Source organism: Gopherus flavomarginatus, chromosome 2 (assembly GCF_025201925.1).
Source record: "Gopherus flavomarginatus isolate rGopFla2 chromosome 2, rGopFla2.mat.asm, whole genome shotgun sequence".
Lineage (NCBI taxonomy): Eukaryota > Metazoa > Chordata > Testudines > Testudinidae > Gopherus > Gopherus flavomarginatus.
In genome coordinates, this window is record NC_066618.1 from 299,133,089 (window position 1) to 299,154,461 (window position 21,373).

Below are 21,373 nucleotides of genomic sequence, written 5' to 3' on the forward strand. Positions count from 1 at the left end.
ACGGACTCACGGACACACTGATCTTCATGAAGCATTAATAATATTTCGCTCTGACCTGGCACTTGTCGCCCCAGTGCCCACCACGTACAGGGATGTGTACAGCTGGACAGACGCATGGACACGGACCCCCAGCTACCCCTTCGCATCTGGCCCCCCTCCCCCTAAGGGTGTTTTTTACCATCCAGTCTTACACTTTTTCAGCCGCCCCTGTCCAGCCCACCCCATCCCTGCACTTTGGGGAAAGTGCTGACTGGGGGCTGAATGCCCTGGCTCTCTTGGTAACGACCCTGAGGCAGAACCCCAGCTCTGAACACACCGCCCCTGACTTGGGGAAAAGCCCAGGTCTGGATCTAAGTGCCAAGGCCCTGGCCCATCTCGGTGACAGTTCCCCAGGGGAAGCCAGGACTAGAACTGCTCCCCTGAACTCCGCCTGGCCTGATGCTTTAGGAATGATGACTCCACCTCAGCACCTGAGCCTGCAAACCGCTGTACCCGAGCTGACCCCTGCAGTCTGCAGCTGGCTCGGGTCAGCCTGGCCAAAGCTGCTTGCCCTAGACTGGGGCCCTAGACTGAGGTCTTTTAAGTCTGTACTACAGAGAATGTTCCTGCATAGCTGTGTTGACATAGCCCCATAGTGTAGATGCAGCCCACACCAACAGAAGGGTTTTTTCTCCTGGTGCAGGAACACCAGCCCCCTGACTGACTTTAGCTGTGTTGATGGAGCATTGGGAGTTAGATGGGCATAGCTGCATTGCTGAGAGGGGTGAATCTTAGCCATGCCCCGGAGCAATATAGCTGTGTCAATATAACTTGCAAGTGCAGACCAACCCTTGGTAAATGGTAGTAACTCTGCGGGAAAGGCTTTGGAGAGTCACCTCTTTTCCTTAAGTGACTCAATGTACATATACATTTCTATCATAGCGGTCAAACACTGCAAGGATGGAGGCCTTAGAAATCCGTATTATAATACAGAGAATGAGGAAATATGCAAATCAGCACAAGGATGTGCTCACTGCTACAGTCTGTTAGCATTTTCAAAATACTTGTCACCTTGATATCAACTCAGGTGCTGACGATAATGTTTTTCATGTGAGTAATTCCCTCTACCCTGTGATCACAAAGCAATCTTCCTGCAATCTGATCTGTGCAGCTAGACTCTGAGGCCCATGTGAAGGCAGCTGGGCACCTCCTGGGTCTCCTGCACAGAATCAAGACCATTGAAGACCTCACTGCCCCTCAAAAAGGCAGGGGAGTATCACTAACACCATTTAATTTCTGGGGAAACTGAGGCTCAAAGTGGTTAAATGTCTTGTTCATGGTTACACACTGAGAAGCAGAATCAGGAGTTGAACCCAGAACTGCTGATATCCAGGTCTGTTTTTGAACTCCATGACCATCCTTCCTCTTGTGCTATATGGACCCTGATAGCACCTTTTTGACATTTTTTTTTTAATAACATAAATGTTCCAGTTTTTTCTCCTCCCCAGTCAGGCTGTTCAGTGTTTCAGGTCAGCCACTGACTATGGGATTTGTTTAGGACTAATTACTGACTCTTATTCCAGCACCAGTTACATCAGAAAACTGCTTTCTTCCTTGTTTTCTTTGGCGCATTCTGCATTGCAAAATGAGGAGCTAAAAAGGCAGTATACAGCGGGGAGGGAAACAGTTGTTTATATTCTGATTACTCCTGAGGCAAAGGGCATCTGAAACAGTCATTCAACCAATGAAGGAAATTAGCTCCAGTCAAGAGCCTAGAGGCTTTCGTGGACCAGTGTTGCTCACCAAAGCAGATGTGAATGCAGCGTGCTGGACTAGTTGGCTACGGTAATCCAATTGCATTCATTTCATTGCACTCTTGCGTGCCAAGTTCAGTCACACCTGGGGCCTGCTGAGTAGAAGTTGCTTGTACAAAATGAAATGTGAACTGAAGATGAACAAGAAGTGCCCCCTCACAGCCTGTGGGGGTGCGGGGTAAGAGTGATCTAGGGTCTTGGTCTCTACTCTCTAGCACAGAGTGCATGGACCTCCCCGCCACCCCTCACGCAGTCCGTGATCCGGATTCTGCGCAAAGTTGTATCCATGTAAATCTCAAGGAGCCCCATTAAAAAGTGGTTTTATTTCAGATTTACCCCAGTCTAACTGAGATCAGAGGCTGGGCCCATGAAAATGCGTATGCAGAACACCGCCCCCTGCAGGATGGAATAGGTCAGATCCGTGTCTGTGTGAAACACTGCTCCCACATGCCAGGCCTACGTATGTGTGTGTGCGTACTGCCATGTGTGTGCTCACGCCCAAGCAGAGGTGCTGCTCTCCTGTCCTGAATGGAATGGGACATGTTCATTAATGCTGTGTGTGTACTCCCCAGTTTCCAACCGGAGGAGCTCTCGGACCAGCTGTTTCTTTAGAGGGCCATTGTCAACTTGAAATCTAGTGATCGTTAAAAAAAAATGTTTACAGTCATTTCAGGCCCCGCATCTTCCCCCCGAGCCCCGCTGCCAATGTTTATAGTTGTATAACCATAAGGATAGTGCTACGGCTGCTGACCTCCTTTGCAACGCACCGACGAGAAGCGTTAGAGCAGATCTAGGCATTATTATTATTTTATTTTCCTACTGCTAATTTCCTGCCCCTTTCTGTTGCAGAGGCACACAAACAGCAAGGGGGGACTGACTGTCAGTGTCTCCTGGGGACTCAGTGACAAGGGCTCTACACAAAGTGCTGCCGGTCGGTGCATAGTCATCCGACGAAAACGCAGAGAGAAATATAGTTTTCTCTTCAGCCCCTTTCAGCCATTTGCAGTCTTAGGGGAGTTCCTTGGAACTATAGGAGGTAAATGATTTTCACACCACAGGAGGATTTTTGTTTTAAGTTGATGCTGTCTCTTTACCTCCTGGAGTGGGGACCTGAGTTACTGGAAGCAAATAGGATCCTGACTTGTATATCCTGGTCAGCACACAAAGCCAGCTTTGGCCAGAGGCACCCTGGCACCGTTACCCCAAGAAGGCCTTTCTGCTCACCCTTGAACATTGCCCCCATCCCAGGAAACAAACTGCACCCTGTACCCAAGGAACAACCCTGATCTCTCAATCATGCATGCAGAGCTTCACGCTGGACGGGAGATGTCAGCAAAGAGGCAGAGAACAGCCCGAGCCAGCTGCCCTTTGGCTGAAGGTTCTGGAATTTCACTGGGCACTGTTTCATGGAATGTTACACCAGCTGAGCATCTTGGTGACACACGCTCATGCACACACTCTCTCTCTCTCTCTCTTTCTCTCTCTCTCTCCTGGCTTGCACAAGGAGGCCAGAGCCATAACAGAAAAACCTGAAGCATCCTTCTTAATGTTGCCCCAGGGCAGGGGATGGAGGGTTTTGACATCAGGGTGGCGGGGTTGGCTTAGGGGGCACTTGTCACTGGGGGTGAGGTCAAGTCAGGTGCATTTATCACTCGGGGACTACAGGAAGGCTTGCACGACACGCCAGGCTTAGGTGATGTGAGTGATTGTCAGAGCTCAGGCGGGGGCTGGGGTCATTGTCACTGGGAGGCAGGGAAATTGCTAGATGGGATGGAATCAGATGAGATGGGTATGTGGGAGGCTTTGCTAGATCAGAGGTGGGAAGTCACCGTGGGGGTGCTTTTCAGTAGGTCACCTCCTGGCTCAGCAGAAAGGCCAGGAACTGAAGGGGCCATGGAGACCAAAACTCCTCCCCAGCTCGGGGCTGAAGCCTTTTGTCCAGATCCACCCAACCTTAACTCTTCCCCCAAAGAGATGCTTGGAGGGAGCAGGCACATGTCAGCACCTTCCCCATTTCAACCAAAACTGGCGATTTCCTCTGTGCTCCCTCATCATACGGCGGTAGGACCCTCTCTGTGCTCTGAGAGCACTTGCTGCAGGTTGGGTCATGCTGGATGACAAGGCTGAGGGAGGAGTGCGGTGCTGGGATTCCCTGGAGGGACACCCCCTGGCAGGGACCAACAGGGCAGAGTGAAGGCTGTGTTGTGAGGGGAGTGTCTCCTTGATGCTGCATTCCCAGCTTCTCCACTGCTCACGACTTGTCTCTTAGGCTATGTCTACATTTCAAAGATAAGTTGACCTATGTTAGGTCGACTTACAGCCACCGCATTAATTACTGGGATGGCTGATGTCCACACGACCCTCCTTCCAGGGGTCCTCACCAGGAGCACTTCCACCGACGGAGGAAAGTCAGTGTGGGGAACTGAGAGCCCGGTCTCTCAGCTCCCTGCCGAGAACCCAGCTGCTCCACAGGATATTATGGGAGGCTGCTACCCGCCCCAGTTGCTTGGGGGCCTCCCGCACTCTCCTTGCTGCCTTGCAACAGTCGACTTGCCTAGGGTGAGTACCTTTCTTCTGGGAGCAGGTGAGTCATTTCCACCTCCCGGCAAAGGGCAGGCAAGAGGATTTGGTGCCAGAGCTGGGAAAAGTTCATGACAGGCCTGCATGGCTGCCATAGAGATTGTCAAACAAACGACGCTGGGGTCACCTTGGTGCTTTCCCAAGCGAGGCTAAGCCAGTCCCTATTTGACTCAGCTGATGCTCCCCTGCCTGGGCAAATAAAACAGCTCTTGACACACATCCAGGCTGCTGGCAGAATGGTCCCCACCATGTATTATGGCCTCTACATAGCCAAACGCTGTACCCTTGGGGTGATTTCTGTAGGGGGAGGCTGGAGCTGACGTCTGGTTGTCCTGGAATAGGGCCAGCAAATAAGATTCAGGATGGAGCCCAAACATCTCAGGTTCATACCCAGATCATACTTGGAAACTGCCATTATTCAGAGCAATTCCAGTGCCAGGTTGCTGGGGATCATGGGAAAGGCCTCAAGGGGCGTCCCTTAGCCCTGGTCTGGGGCTTCTTTTCTTTTCTTGCCACAGAGTAGCTGAGTCAGGGTAACTACTGCGGTCAAATTCTAGTGTGGACAAGTTGGGCTGTAGTTTCAATGAGTCGAGATAAACCCCACTTGCCCCCCACTAACATGTGTGAACACCACAAGCTGCCTTGGCCACCCTGTGCTTTTATCACATTAATCCCTAAGTGTCAGTGACCATGGAACCAACCCCACCCCCCTCACTGCCACCCTTTTTCCTAGGGGTGACACCCCCCTTAGAGCAGTGGTGCGAGGAGGCTCTAGACTACGGAGCCTTTCACATCAGGCTACGAGTTCAAATCCTATCCAAGTTAATAACAGCTAACAGAATTACCCCTATCCTCAGATGGGTATAATAATCCCCATTGTGGCCTCCTGGGGGGAGGTTAGCCCCTCCCCCCCTTGTTAATGTTTGGAAAGTGCTTTGAGGTGTTTGGCTAAAAGGCCCTAGAGCAGGGCAGAGTGGAACCGATTCCTCTCCATGGATCCTTCTTGCTGTGGAAGTGAAACAGCTTCTCTGTGAAATCAGCAGCCGGGAGCGGCCCCTGGAATTGGGATGAAGGTGAGTTTATGGAGCACTGAGTGGGGCAGGTCCCAGAGACCCTGGCTGGCAGAACCGCTGCTGCTGCTTTATTTGAAGGCCAGATCCTGCAGCCCTGACTTTGATTTTGTACAAGCAAAACTCCCCCTGACTTCACCCGGCATCTAGTTGAGTGAGAACATGGGCAGCCCTGGAGGCTGAGCAGGCATGCCTGTGGGGCACCGTCATAAGCAGTTTGTCTATACTGCAGACTCATCACATTGTCCTGACAGCTTGTGTCGCTCCTCAGCCTCTCGCCGCCACGTGTCAGCCCCGCACAGATTTTTCCGCGCTGCTCACAGCTGTGACAGGGCTGCTAAGTTTGACGGGACTGTTCCAGGGCTGATGTGGAGAGCCGAGCTGTCCTGCCAGATGGGAGTAGGGGTGGGCCGTGTCTGGGTGTTCTACTCTGAGTGCTGGGACCTGCCCCTGCTTTGCATTGGGTCTCACAGAGGTAAAAGAGGACACGGCCGCTTTGGCTCAGAGCCTTCCCCTCCTGGGGTGTGTGGAGACGCACAAAACCCCCTCCTCGAGTGTGGCAGTGCTAGTCACTCACATTGGTACCACGACACCATGACAGGCTAAAGCCCAAGCGAGCACAACTCATCAGCTGCTCAGCAGCATGGACACAAGCTAGCGCGATTCGAGTGCTGCTCATCCTCCTGTGCCTTCCCGTGTTGCCTGTGAGCTGTATTTCCTTGCCACTGACTCATTCCCTGCTTGCAGACTGGATGTCACTTACCAATTCATACCGGTCAATTCAGGGTTCAAAACCCTTATTCGCATACAGCTTCCAGCACCAGCAACTGCGCTCATCCGGCTCCAGTACAGCCCAAGAGGCCATCGTCTCACTGTGCTGCCAGCTGGCCAAAGGTTGACACGTTGTTCTGGTGGTTCTCGGGCGGGAGGCCAGCAGGAACCATTATTTCTGGTCCAAGACCTCCATGGAAATAGTTTCCATCATATCCAGGCTTTACAGTTTGGTTCAATGGCTCTCAGCACTCGCACTATACAAATTGTTCCAGCCCCCCTGGCTCTAGACAGCTGTCAGAGCAGAGGATCCACCCAACAGGGCCTCAAATGCATTAAAACCCTATATGGGAAGGACAGTTAATAACTCCCAGCACAGCAGCTCCCTGCTGAGATTATGCTTGTTCCACACTAAGATGGACTCAGCACCCCACGCACAGAGTCCAGTGTCACAGTTGATCATTTAAGGGCTCTGACCCGGGTTGTGGCTACACCAAAATGCCCTGTCACAGGGTTCCTGGCCTCCGGGGCTGGAGCAGATTCTCCCTTCTAGCCTGTTAAGAGGGCAGGGCAGCACCTAGGAGCGATAGAGGCTCAGGGAGTGGCCCAGTGAGAAGGAGTCAGACCAGACTGGGCAGGTGAGAGCTTCCAGGGGACCGTGGGACGTCCTTGAAGGAAGGTGATGGTGTTTCCGGGCGGAAGGCTGAAGGCAAGGAGAGCAAGTGGGGTTTGATGGCTGACGTCCCCAAGGGCTGGGGAGGCTGGAGAGCAGCAGAGGGGCTTATTTGATGAGCTGCCCAGGGCCAGACAGCTGGTGCCAGACCTTATGAGTGTGTTGGGGGAGCGAGGGAGGCTGCGGGGCTGGGGTGCCTGCTGGGAAGAGCAAGATTGCCCTCTAGTCGGAAGGGCTTGGGGGCCTGGCGTCCACGAGGGTTGTCAGGGCTGCTCTGGAGAGCTGCCGCCTGGCAGGAGATGCTGGGGCTGGATGTTGCTGGAGGAATGCTGGACTGTGGTGTTGGGACTTGTTATGGGGCTTTCTTTGGTACTAAACTAACCCCACCGGGGCTATTTGCACTAAGAAAGACTCTTTGGACTATTTCTGGGGACTCTGAAAAAGGGAGACTGAGGCAGGCATTCCTGCCATGCCGTGGCCTGCCAAAGGGGAAAGCTCCATGCGGGGCCGCCCCGTGATAGCCTCCATCACTACTCATGCTCTGTATCAGCTTCCTCTTCCACACGTGAGAATTCCCTGGGCTGCATCAATGCCATCAGGGGGCCCAGTTCACCTAGGGCGCTGAGCACAGATAGTCCTGGACAGCCCTTGTCACAGACTCTCTGCATCTCCCTCCCGCTCGCTGCCTCGGCTCCTGCTGAGCAGTTGGGCCAGGCATTTCAGCAACTTTCCCAGGGCTCAGGCAGATTGACTGGCTGGCAAAGGCAGGAGAGGCATGGAGCAGGTGTTACTCAATAAAGGGAATAAACCCAGGGCTCTTTGAAGTCCCCCCTCCAGCTCCAGGTTCAGAGGGAGAGCCCCCTCCCCTGGCCCCCCCTTGGGAATGTGGGTCACAATATCTCCAGCCAGGAGAATGTGCTGTTCCTACAGGCTCTGGACATGTCTGGGACCTAGGAGCAACAAAGCAGAGGGAGTTAGGGTAGAAGCCACAGTTCGATTCACTGTTGGCCAATGGGGGAAGGGCGACACTGCAGCTGGAAGCAAGTCTCCCAGCCCGGATAGCCAGACACACGCCAGCGGGGTTCAGTTTAGCGCACTAGAAATAGCCATGTGGATGTTCTGGCTCGGGGTCTCGAGCCCACCCGACCAGCCTAGGCGTCACAGCCCTACCTGGAACATCCAGCTGGCTATTTTGAGCACACAAGCTTGCATGCCGCTGGCGCTAGCTGGAGCCCTGCTAGTGCAAGTTTGTCTACCCAGGCTGGGAGCCTCCTTCCCAGCTGCAATGTAGACATGGCCTAACACAGTGACCAAATGCACTGTGTCCTTCTTCAATGACTGGTCTGCATAGAGGATAAGAGCCTACTACTGTTACTAGCTAATGGAGTCACTCCATTAGACCAGATAGCCTGCATATTATGTTTGTTGTGTAGAGAACAACAGACACAATAAATGTGCAGCGTCAGTGAAAAAAGCTAACAATGTTAGGAACTATTAGGAAAGGCACAGATAGTAAGACAGAAAATATCAGAATGTCACTATATAAATCCATGGTACACCCATACCTTGAACACTGCATGCAGTTCTGGTCACTCCATCTCAAAATAGACATTAGAATTGGAAAAGATGCAGAGAAGGGTAACAAAAATGATGAGGGGTATGGAACAGCTTCCGTATGAGGAGAGATTCATAAGACTGGGACTTTTCACCTTGGAAAAGAGACGACTAAGGGTGGATATGACAGAGGTCTATAAAATCATGGCGAGTGTGGAGACAGTGACTAAGGAAGTGTTATTTACCCCTTCACATAACACAAGAACCTGGGGGTCACACGATGAAATGAATGGACAGCAGGTTTAAAACAAAGAGAAGGGAGTATTTCGTCACATAAAGCACAGTCAGCCAGTGGAACTCATTGCCAGGGGATGTTGTGAAGGCTGAAAGTATAACTGGGTTCAATTCATGGAGGATAGGTTCATCCATGGCTATTAGCCAAGAAGGTCAGGGACATGCAACCCCATGCTCTGAGTATCTCTAAACTTCTGACTGCCAGAATCTGGGACTGGACAACAGGGGATGGATCACTCAATAATTGCCCTGTTCTGTTTGTTCCCCCTGAAGCATCTGGCACCTACCACTGTCGGAAGGCAGGATACCGGGCTAGATGGACCATTGGTCTGACCCAGTGTGGCCGTTCTGACGTATCTTATGTAAATGTGCATGTGTCTTCCTATCCCACTGCAGCATGTTCGTTTACCGGGCTGGGGCTGAAGAGATGCGGCGCTGACCCTAGTGATATTCCAGTGGGCTGGCTGCCTGGGTCAGAAGACACCAATGCTTTTAATTTCAATGCGACTTCTCCGCCTTAATCCATTTAACAAGTCACTGTGGGGCTGGGGGGAGAGGGAGAAAATTCTCCTCCCGCCCCATCCCGTTTATTCCCCTCCTCACATAACACTGGGGCTTATCTGAGCTCCTTAACAACGGATTCCATTGAGACAAGATTTAACCATCTTTAATACACTTAATCTGAGATTAAAAATGAAGGGGGAGGTGGATTCTGCAGGGCTAAGAGAGGCTTCAGAAAGTCTCAAGCTGGTGTTTTCCCCCTGGGATATCTGCTAAGCAAAGCTGCCCCGTGTAAAAGGACAAGGTGAAGGGAGATCAGGATCTGAAATTCCCCATCTCTTCCCTACCCCCAAAGAAAGCTGGAGTCCCCATTGTTGTCAGTGGTGAGCGGATCTGTGGCTTTTCACTCCTTCTTATCCCCTCTCCTCCTTCTCCCAGGTGAGAAATGAAGAGAAAGTTGCACATTTCATTTGGGGAGTGGGGGGTTAGAGAAGCAATTTCATTCCCAACTTCCCCCTGTCCCCTCCCCTGGCTTCAAACAGCGGCAAGCGAGGGAATGCAGTGGCACAACCCTCGCCCCCCCAGAGCAGCAGCCCTGCTTGCAAAACAACAGGCTGGGTCAGATTCTCCTTTCACATGAACTAGTGTAAATCAGGAATAGCTCCACAGGGGCTGGATGGCCCTTCTCGACCCCCTTCCCCCACTGAAACCCAGAGCCCACCCCCCCAAGGCTGCCAGCTTGCCCCCAACCCCAGGCTGCCAAGCGCCTCCTGCGCTGGAGCGCCTCCAGCCCCAGAGTGCTGGAGCACTGGGTGGGCGGTGCATGGCTCCAACCCCCGCAGGCCCAGAGCACCCGGCAGCATGGCCCCAGTGCCCCCAGCCCTGGAGCACTGGGCAGGCAGGCAGATGGCACACAGCACCCCCCCAGCCCCAGACCACTGGGTGAGTGGTATGTGGCTCCCCCTTTCCTCCAGGCCCAGAGCACCCAGCAGCGTGGCCCCAGTGCCCCCAGCCCTGGAGCGTTGGGCAGCGTGGCCCCAGCCACTCCAAGTCCAGCCACCCTAGCTCCAGCTACAGCAAGCTTCCCGGAAGAGGAGAAGCCTGCCTGGGCTGAGGCCAACTAGTGGCAAGCAGGAGGGGGCCTCGGGGCAGAGTGTGGGTGGGGCCACATGGGGCTGTCTGGGGAGGCACAGACTTCCCCTGCCTATTATACACGCCACTCATGCTGACCTTGATACCTGGGAATCTACTTGGTATTTATTTAATGTATAAAACATTCACTTTGTGAACACCTGGAGGATGAAGAGGTGATCACTGGGAGCCAGCATGGATTTACCAAGAACAAATGATACCAAGCCAGCTTGATTTCCTTCTGTGACAGGGTAACTGGTTTGGTGGATGGGGGAATGTGGTGAGTAGGAACTATTAATGGAATGATGTCAGATTGGAGGGAGGTCTCAAGTGGGGTTCCACAGGGATCTGTTCTGGGTCCGCGTTATTTAACATCTTTATTCATGACCTGGATGTAGGAAGAGAGAGCACAGTGAACAAATTTGCAGTTGACACAAAGTTAGGGGGGTTGCCAATACTTTGGCGGATAGAGCTAAAATTCAAAGGGATCCTGACAAACTGAAGAACTGGGCTGGACAAGAAAGTGAAATTCACCAAAGACAAATGTAAGGTGCGACACTTAGGGAAGAAAACCCAGATGCACAAATACAGAATGGGGGATAACTGGCTTGGCAGCAGCACTGCTGAGAAAGATCTGGGAGTTGTGGTGGATCACAGCCTCAACATGAGTCATCAGTGTGATGCTGTTGCAAAAAAAAGCAAATTTAATTCTGGGTTGCGTTAAGAGAGGCACAGCATGCACATCACGGGAGGTGACAGTACCGCTCTACTCAGCACTGGTTAGGCCTTAGCTGGAGAACTGTGTCCAGTTGTGGTCACCAATGTACAGGAAGGATGCAGAGAAACTGGAAAGGCTCCAGAGGCGAGCCACAAAGATGATCAACGGAATGGAAAGCAAGCCAGATGAGCAAAGCCTGAAGGAACTGGGTATGTTTAGTTTGGAAGAGAGGAGATTAAGGGGGGACATGATAGCGGTCTTCAAATACTTGAAAGGCTGCCATAAAAATGATTGAGAAAAATTGTTCTCTCTTGCCACAGAGAACAGGACAAGAAGCAATGGGTTCGAACTACAGCACAGCAGATTTAGATGAAATCTCAGGAAAAACTTCTGAACTGTAAGACAGTAGGACAGCAGAACAAACTGCCTAGGGAGATCATGGAAGCTCCTTCACTGGAGATTTTCAAAAGGAGTTTGGAGCCATCTGTCTAGGATGGGTCAGATACAACAAATCCTGCATCTTGGCAGAGGGTTAGACTAGATGACCCTTGTGATCCCTTCTAACCCTGTTGTTCTATGATTCCATCAATCTCTCAGGACTTCACTTGCAAAATAAGGATGATAATAATACTGACCTATCTTACAGTGTTGTTCTGAGAGTTAATTCATTATTGTTTAGTGACTTCAGTGGAGTCACATGACCTGGCCCTAATCCAGAGTTATGCCACATGCGATTGGAATCGTGAATTGGCCCCAACTCCGGAGTCATACCCAGTGTGATTGGGATCATGACTGGCCCATACTGGAGTCACTCCAGGTGTAACCTGGTCCTGGATTGAACCATAGGAGAGCAAACTCAAGCAACAGGTATTTTTGCTGAAATTCCTTGTCCCACCCTGACATGGACTCCAATTGTTTTGCTGCTGAAAATGGGTGGCAGAATTGATGAGGAGGAGCCTGTCCCCTCCCTTCCCTCTCCCTGCCTCTGCTGTCACTTGTTCACCTTTACAAGCTACAGCTGGTGTGAGGCAGCTGAGTGATGTCTTTGCTACTGGCAGCACTAGACTTTCCAGAAGCCATTAGCACTGCAGGCCATCAGGGCTGCCCAGGGCGGGGGGGGGTGGGGTGGAGCGAGGGGCAAGTGGGGCAATTTGCCCCAGCCCCGGGCCCCACAGGGGCCCCCATGAGAATATAGTATTCTATAGTATTGCAACTTTTTTTTATGGAAGGGGCCCCCAAAATTGCTTTGCCCCAGGCCCCCTGAATCCTCTGGGGAACCCTGCTGGTCATTGCAATCAAAAGAGTCAAGTGGGAGGCTGAGCTGGGCTAACAGGATAGACCCACCTGGGACAAACTCCTGTCCCTTAATTAATGGAATAAACATAAAGAGAACCCAGCAAACCTGGAGGTTCTTTGCAAGAGATGCAGCCCTTTCACTCCAGAGGCTGCCAGTAACATAGCTGCTCAGTCTGCCCTCAATTTCATCTGTGGCACGGATGCCTAGAGGGGAATCCATGATAGGGAGATGGGGGAGGGACGGGAGATTGACAAACATCTCCCTCTGCATTATTTCTGTCACAAGTTCCCCTGGAAACCGACAATGTGAACTCTCTGGAGCTAAAGGAGAGAGCAGCTAAGGAGTGAGCAGGTGAGCATTCTTGTGCCCAGGATGTGTTTAAATGGGCTTACTTACACAGTTGTGTAAATCTGAATTAACCCCACTGATCTCAGCAAAATTACTCTGGATTTGAGGTTAGAATCTGGCCTGGTAAATTCGTATGAGCCCTAGGAAGGTGCAGCATTGGCCCTTCTGTAGTTAAAGCCAGGACTCCACGTTTCTGATTCTCCTTTTGTTGTAACCAGTATAAATCTGGAGTTATGCTCCAGTTCAGACTGGCCTTAGGGCTATGGGAAAATGTCCTGGAACACTGTGCCACTGTAACGCTGCCCACAGTGACTCAAGAGCATGAAGACCAACCTCAGGGCAGACTGTTAGGAACCAGGGCACAAACCCCAAATTGATTGTGAATTCTATTCTTTGATTTCTCCAACCAGTTATCAAGTGTGAACTCCTCAGGCACTACAACATCCTAACTATGGAGTCACAGACAGTCCCCTTGGATGATCCAATTGATCTCATCACCCAGGTGAGCCTACCTTTGTGATAGTTAGTCCTTTACATCAAGGATCACAGCTATGTTTAGGTTATTCCCAGTGCAAAGGACCAGTCACCCCAGGTCAGTTGCACTCTAGATCTCACACACCAAAGACCACGCTTGTAGCCAAAGGTTTATTAAATAGGAAAAGGAAACCAGAGAGTTATTGACAAGGTTAAAGCAGGTAACCATAAATACACAAATGAGTTACAATCCTTACTTTCAAAAGGTAACAGAAGCTTCTATAATCAGCAAGAGCTGATAGCTGCTTTCAACTACCTGAAAGAGGGTTCCAAAGAGGATGGAGTTCGGCTGTTCTCAGTGGTACCTGATGACAGAACAAGGAGTAATGGTCTCAAGTTGCAGTGGGTAAGGTTTAGGTTGAATATTAGGAAAAACTTTTTCACTCAGAGGGTGGTGAAGTACTGGAATGGGTTACCTAGGGAGGTGGTGGAATCTCTGTCCTTAGAGGTTTTTAAGGTCAGGCTTGACAAAGCCCTGGCTGGGGTGATTTAGTTGGGAATTGGTCCTGCTTTGAGCAGGGGGAGGGACTAGATACCTCCTGAGGTCCCTTCCAACCCTGATATTCTGTGATTCTGTATGTCCTGTAGGGCTAACCCAGGCTAAGCATTGGGGATGTCTAGCTTATGCCTAGAAACACCTTGCCCACTAGAGTCCAAGCAGCATAGAGATAAACAGTTCCTTCTTGTTAGGGGTTTTATTCTCTTCTTCCCACATGCTTTGGGCTGCAAAGTTCGGTCAATGAGCAGAGTTCTTTGCATGACTCCTCTTCATGCAGGAAGTAAAATAGCAACAAACGTCTTTTGTCCTCTGCTGTGGATGGCCCTTTCCTGTTGGGAAGGGTGTAACACCTTCTGTTGAAGGTCAGCCCTTTGCATTAATTAATCGCTCTGTCTTCTCTGGTGATTTACACAGTTGCAGATGCTCACCATATAACTGAGCAAATATTCCTTTGCAGTAAGGGATACAGATGTTATAAGTGAGATTAATGCCGGCAGCAACTCACAAGCAATCCATAAAGGCTAAACACTGAACACTCGTATAATTCTAATACCTGTTTTAACAATGCTAACACACAGGAGAGCCAGACTGGCTCCAGCTCTGTATTTGTCAGGGCTCAGCTGAAACGTGGGGACCTTGGCCTGAGCTGGGACCTGATCTGCCAGCATCATCTCTCCACCCCCACCAACCTATCCAAGCAGTGGTGGATTAAGGCCCCGATTCAGCAAAGCACTTAAGCATGAACTTAACTCACTGACTCTGTGCTTCGCTGAATAGGGATGCGCATGTTGCAGTTAACCATGCATTTAGGGGCTCAGCTGAATCAAGGCCTAGGCACACTTCTGTGGATCCGAGCCTGGCTGGAAGGGGGCCCAAAGACCGACAGAATGTTAGATCCACCTGGGGGGGCCCTCTCCTGAAGAAGAGCATGGCCAGGAGGCAGAGATGGGGTCCTGTAGTGTACCGGAATTGGGCAGTATCCCTTGAAAGAGTTTGTGAGCCTCTAGTGGCACTTCCTGTGTTCTGTGTTAAGGAAACCTGGCAGAACACAGGTGTGTATGTAGCTAAGCCTGGCATATTGTACACAGCTAACAAGCATGGTTATTTGAGACCTGCTGTGCCCATGTGGTTCCGTCATGCAACGTTTGTTGTGTAAACACCAAAAGACACAACTGCTGGCTCACCAGTGATGCTGCTTCTGTTTGAATTTAACATGTGGTGCATCATGATCCAAGACACCCGTGATGTCACTGTCAATGCAAACACAAGAGGCAGGCAATGGCTAGAGGCAGTGGCATGTGGCATTGCCCACTCCTTTACCTGAGAGGAGAGAGTGACCATCTCTATCCCACAAGCTCCTGGTGGTGGTGGTGATACTCAGCATGAGGCACCGCTGCCCAGGCACCCTCAGATCCCCCTGGCCTGTTCATAGCTTGTTATGCCACTCCCCAGGAAAGCTCTGTCCCCAGCAATCGCTCTCTCAGTGGACAGCTGCCCTGTCCTGAGGAGTCCATGGGAGGAGAAGGGATGGTCCCAGCTCATGGGAAGCTTTGCAAAGCAGGACCATCACCTTGAGCTTGCCCTGGAGTTCAGCTGGGAGCCAATATGAAGGCTGGAGCACCAAGGTGATGTGTCCTTGTCTGTAAATATCAAACTCTGCTCCTGCACCTCCAGAGTCACTGGGAATTTTGCCACTGACACCAACAAGCACAGGATCAGGGACCTAGGCTGCCTAGTTCTGCACCAGCATGAGTTAGCTCAGCGCTTCTGTGGTCATAACAGGTGTGGCGGGGTGTCCCTCCCACACAGGCTTGGAAGCAGTTAAGGCAGCCAGCTAGAGAATCAGCTCCACAGGGTGCACCTGGAGGAGCCAGGGATCAGGGAACTAAATGATTGTGAGCAGGCCCACCTGTTCAGGAACAGGGTGGGGCTATAAAGCCAGGTAGTTGGCTACCAATGGGGGTGCTTGGAAAGACTGCAGACAGACAGACAACAAGCAAGCAAGCAGATACTTCTTGAAAAGAGGGTTTGGCGCTGGTACACCCAGAGTCAGGAGGGGAACCAGAGTGATAGGAAGCAGTCCAGGGAAGGAACAGTGAGGGTAGAGAGAGGAAGCCTGGAACTGCTGAGCTGATGGTCCTTGGACTGGAACCCAGAAAAGAGGGCGGGCCTGGGTTCCCCTAACAGCCACCGGAGGTGTGGCATAGAACCGGGGCAGTGAATTGGAGGACTACCTAGGATTGCTGATGGACTGTATCCTGGAAGGGTGAACACTAAATGACCTAGCAACAGGGAGGAGCTTCAGACCAGTGAGAGAGACAGAGTGACGGCAAACTGCAGATGGGGGTGTCTACCTCAAGAGCTAATCCCAGAGTGACCAGGAGGAGGACCCAGACCAGCAGTGAGTGGAGCATCCAGTGGCAACAGGCTAATATCTGACACATAGATGAACATGATTTGCTGGGGAAGGGTCAGCATGGCTTTTGTAAAGGGAAATTATGCTTCACCAATCTACTAGAACTCTTTGAGGGGGTCAACAGACAGGTGGAAAAGGGTGATCCAGTTGATATAGGGTACTCGGACTTCCAGACAGCCTTTGACGTGGTCACTCATCAAAGACGGTTGAGGAAAGTAAGCAGTTATGCACTAAGGGGGAAGGTCCTCTCATAGATCAGTAAGTGATTAAAGATAGGAAACAAAGGGTAGGAATAAATGGTCAGATTTCACAGTGGAGAGAGCTAAATAGAAAGGTCATAAGAACAGCCATATTGGTCAGACCAATGGCCCATCTGACTCAGTATCACCGTGTTCCAACAGTGGACAGTGCCAGATGCTTCAAAGGAAATGAACAGAAGTTGGCAATTAGCGAGTGATCCATCCTCTGTTGTCCAGCCCAACTTTGGCAGTCAGAGGTTTAGGGACACCCAGAGCATGGGGTTGCATCCCTGACCATCTTGGCTAATAGTCATTGATGGACCTATCCTCCATGAAATTATCTAATTCCTTTTTGAAAGGAGTTATAGTTTTGACCTTCACAACATCCCCAAGCAACAAGGTCCACAAATTGGACTCTGTGTTGTGTGAAGAAGTACTTCTGTTTGCTTTAAACCTGCTGCCTATTAACTTCATTGGATGACCCCTTGGTTCTTGTTGTTAGTGTTACATACTGGGGCCAGTGCTGTTCAACATATTCATAAATTATCTGGGAAAAGGGGTAAACAGTGAAGTGACAGAATTTGCAGACAATGCAAAATTACTCAAGGCTGTTAAATCCAAAGCTGACTGTGAAGAGTTACAAAGGGATCTCACAAAAGTGGATAATTAGGCAGAAAATGGCAGATGAAATTTAATCTGTGAAACTCATTGCCAGGAGATGTTGGTATCTGGCACTGGCCACTGTCAGAAAACAGGATACTGGTCTAGATGGGCCATTGATCTGACCCAGTATGGCCGTTCTTATGTTCCTATTGCATGATCCAGCCTAGAGGTCTCGCACTCTGTCACATCATAGTATTGTACCTAGAGTGTAAACTCTCTGGAGCAGAGACCATGGCTGTGTTCGTTATACCTGATGTGGTACTTTGTGAGTGTAATGATCCTGTCTTGGGCCATCCACAAGGACTGAACCTTTCAGCTTCAGCCCCAAAAGCACAGGCCTGTACCACTCGAGCTAAAGGAGTTGCCGGATAGCGGCAGCAGGCCATTATCCTCTGTATGGACCATCCACTGTATTGACTGGAGTGTTACATTCCAATATTAAATAATGATCAAAGTAATTTTGCAGCCTTAGACTGGAGCATTGGTTACTGTGGGTCTGATCTGCATTTCACTCTGGGTCTGATCCAAAGCCCATTAAAGTTTCAGCTTGACATTGGTGTAATCTTACTGACTACACTAACATTACTCCTGATTTACACCAGTGTAACTGAGTAGAGAGTCAAGTATCAGAGGGGTAGCCATGTTAGTCTGGATCTGTAAAAGCAGCAAAGAGTCCTGTGGCACCTTATAAACTAACAGACGTTTTGGAGCATGAGCTTTCGTGGGTGAATACCCACTTCGTCAGATGCATGTAGTGGAAATCTCCAGGGGCATATATCAATATATATGCAGGCAAGCTAGAGATAATGAGGTAGCTCAATCAGGGAGGATGAGGCCCTGTTCTAGCAGTTGAGGTGTGAAAACCAAGGGAGGAGAAACTGGTTCTGTAATTGGCAAGCCATTCACAATCTTTGTTTAATCCTGAGCTGATGGTGTCAAATTTGCAGATGAACTGAAGCTCAGCAGTTTCTCTTTGAAGTCTGGTCCTGAAGTTTTTTTTGCTGCAGGATGGCCACCTTAAGGTCTGCTATAGTGTGGCCAGGGAGGTTGAAGTGTTCTCCTACAGGTTTTTGTATATTGCCATTCCTAATATCTGATTTGTGTCCGTTTATCCTTTTCCGTAGCAACTGTCCAGTTTGGCCGATGTACATAGCTGAGGGGCATTGCTGGCATATGATGGCGTATATTATATTGGTGGATGTGCAGGTGAATGAACCGGTGATGGTGTGGCTGATCTGGTTAGGTCCTGTGATGGTGTCGCTGGTGTAGATATGTGGGCAGAGTTGGCATCGAGGTTTGTTGCCTGGATTGGTTCCTGAGCTAGAGTTACTATGGTGTGGTGTGCAGTTACTGGTGAGAATATGTTTCAGGTTGGCAGGTTGCCTGTGGGCGAGGACTGGCCTGCCACCCAAGGCCTGTGAAAGTGTGGGATCATTGTCCAGAATGGGTTGTAGGTCCCTGATGATGCGCTGGAGAGGTTTTAGCTGGGGACTGTATGTGATGGCCAGTGGAGTCCTGTTGGTTTCTCTCTTGGGTTTGTCTTGTAGTACTCTTTGCTGAGTAGAGAGTCAGGCTTAATCTCTCTCTATATCAGCATATAATAATTAATTACCATAAGGAATTCTCCATTCAATCTCCAGCAGATGAAACAACAGTCACCCATTCCACAAACATCAATAAACGAGGGGGTAGGAAAAAAAGAAGAGAACGTCAATGTATAATAGCATTTCCAGCAAAAGGGAGGTATAGCGTCCCGTGCAGATGGGATCATTAACGTAAGAATCCATTCCCTGCTCGGCAAGTCTGTAAGCAATTTTTAGGATTCATCTTCATGACATTTCTCTACAACTATGGTTGGTGAGTAGGTCAATAAAAATGGAAAGTAACCTTTTTTTACTGTAGCTTTTAGCCCTGTAGCTTAATTACTTTATTTGACTGTTATGATTTCATGCTAATTCCCTTTTATTGCATGTTATACAAAGCACTTCTATTCAATTATGGAGATGGCTTCATCAGGAGAAATGATCATATTGGGATAGAGCAACATTTCAGATTAATGAGAAAAATATTTTAGTATTAGGGCTTAAATACCCCGATATATTCAATTACTGCCATACTTAATATGTTTCGTGCTTTGTGTATTGATGCTAGGGTTTTCATTTTCTTTCTTTCCGATCACTAGTCCCTGACCAGAGCTTGGGAAAAGTTTACTGGTCCTGAAAATGCTTGTACTGGTCCCATCAGAGTTCCTATCCTGAGCATGTCATGAGCTATCAGATCTCAAGAATCATGCCATTCTGAGTACTATCTTGATTGTTCTCCCCCTCCACTTTAATTGCATCTTGATTTTGACGGCTGATTACTCATGTACTGTTAGGATGAAAGTCTGGCCCCACTGAAATCAATAGGAGTTTTGCCATTGATTTAATTGGGTCTGAGATTTCACCCGTCGGGTCAGAGATTAATGCTATATACAACCCCAAAGGTGAGATTCCAGGAGATGGCATGAAGCATCTCTTTCTTTAAAACAAAAAACGTTTGTGTGCTGTCAAGATCACAGCTACTGAAATCATCTCAGAAATGGAAAAGAAAAAAAGGATGCTGCAAATCAAAATGGCATGACTTTGAGGCCTGATATTTCAGGCTGTGTCAGTGCCTAAGACAGGCTTATATTAGGAAAGCTGAAATTCCCGTTCAGATGGTTTAAAGTGTGTGTGTCTAGCACTCGTGGTTTGCAGGATACAGAATGTTAAAACAGTCACTGAATCCTTCGTCTAGTCTGGATCTTTCAGGACTGCTCCAGGGTTGAATATAGTAAAACCCCAGACCTTGGGCCAGTGCAATTTCCAATCCTCAATTCATGACATTCTTCAAGGAAGAGAGAGAGAGAGAGAGAGAGAGAGAGAAACAGTAGATCTCCTCCCCAGCAACGAATGCCAAGAGACAACAGCCTGGGCTTTGCTTTTTGTTTTCTAGAGATCCTTTGCCCTTGGAGATCTGAGTAGAACCCCTAGGGAGCAGGCGCTGCAAGAGCAGAGTGCAGACCCTTGTCCCCAGAGGCAGCTCGTCCCTGGCATTGCTGAAATTGAAAAGAGGATGTCATTGTTCAGCTAAGAAACAGCAGCAAAGAAAGAACGAGACTGTTTGCGCTGGAGCCTGGAAAGAGGACAAGGTGGTGGAGGGAAAAAGAAGCTGCTGTGAGCATCTTATACATCTTGGAGAGCAGTAATAATGTTAAGCTCCTCTCATTAGTAGATCTCACAGCATTTTACAACAGAGGGCAGTCTCATTATCCCCATTTAACTGATGAGGAAACTGAGGCACAAGGAGGGGAAGTGACTTGCCCAAGGTTACTGAGTGGCAGAGCTAGGAATAGAACCAGGTTTCCTGAGTCCCAGCCAGTGAGCTACCCATTGGGTCACTCTGCCTCTCAATCTGCCCCCTCTGCAGCATAGCCTTGACATGGTTTCTGTGACTGGCCTTTCTTCCTTCCCCTCCTACCTCACTTGTCCATTCCCTCAGTTGATCCTCTTCCATTTCCCTCGCCATCTCTGTTTGGACTCTGTCCTTGGTCCTCACCTATTTTCAGCTCTGCCCTACAGCATTACATGAGTTCCCTTGCTCCTCTGTCTCCCCATGTGCTCTGCTCCCTGGCTCCACCCTGCCCTGCAGTATTACAAGGGCTCTTCTATCTCTCCCCTGCCCTACAGTGCTACAGGAGTTTCTGCAGAGAGGCCAATGATTGAATGGGCCATGGAGGAAGAACTCCTTTGTCATCCAAAGAAGCAGCCCCTCTGGGTCAGTAGAGAAAGTAATTAACCATTGGAACAATCTCCCAAGGGTTGTGGTGGATTCTCCATCACTGGCAATTTTAAAATCCAGATTGGCTGTTTCCAAAAGAGTTGCTTTTGGGGAAGTTTTCTGGCCTGTGATGGTCTCATCGGTCCCTTCTGGCCTTGGAATCTGAGGGCTCTCTGGCAGAGGGCTGACAGTGCTGTTGCTACCAATGCTGTGCCCGCTTTGTGGCTCAGTTTGGCACCTTCTGGCACCTTCCTCCAGCACAAAATTCACTAACCAGGATGTCAGTGCAAAGCCCTGAAGAAGCAAGAAGCAGTGAGGGGGAAGAGAGGAACAAAGGGATGGAAGCCAAGTGATTATGTGGGCAAAGTTCATTAAGGGCCTGATCAAACTCCCATTCAAGTCAATGGACAGATTCCCGTTGACTTGACAGGGACCAGTACCTCTTTCTCTGCTGCTCTTTATCCCTGATCCCTGCCTGCTGTAGGGCTGCT

General features: G+C 49.9%; 1 protein-coding gene across 1 annotated transcript in view; it reads right to left on the reverse strand.

Moving 5' to 3' along the window:
- EEF1D (eukaryotic translation elongation factor 1 delta) overlaps positions 1–21,373 on the reverse strand; it is a 420,646-nt gene that overhangs the window by 111,155 nt on the left and 288,118 nt on the right. The window lies entirely within an intron of this gene.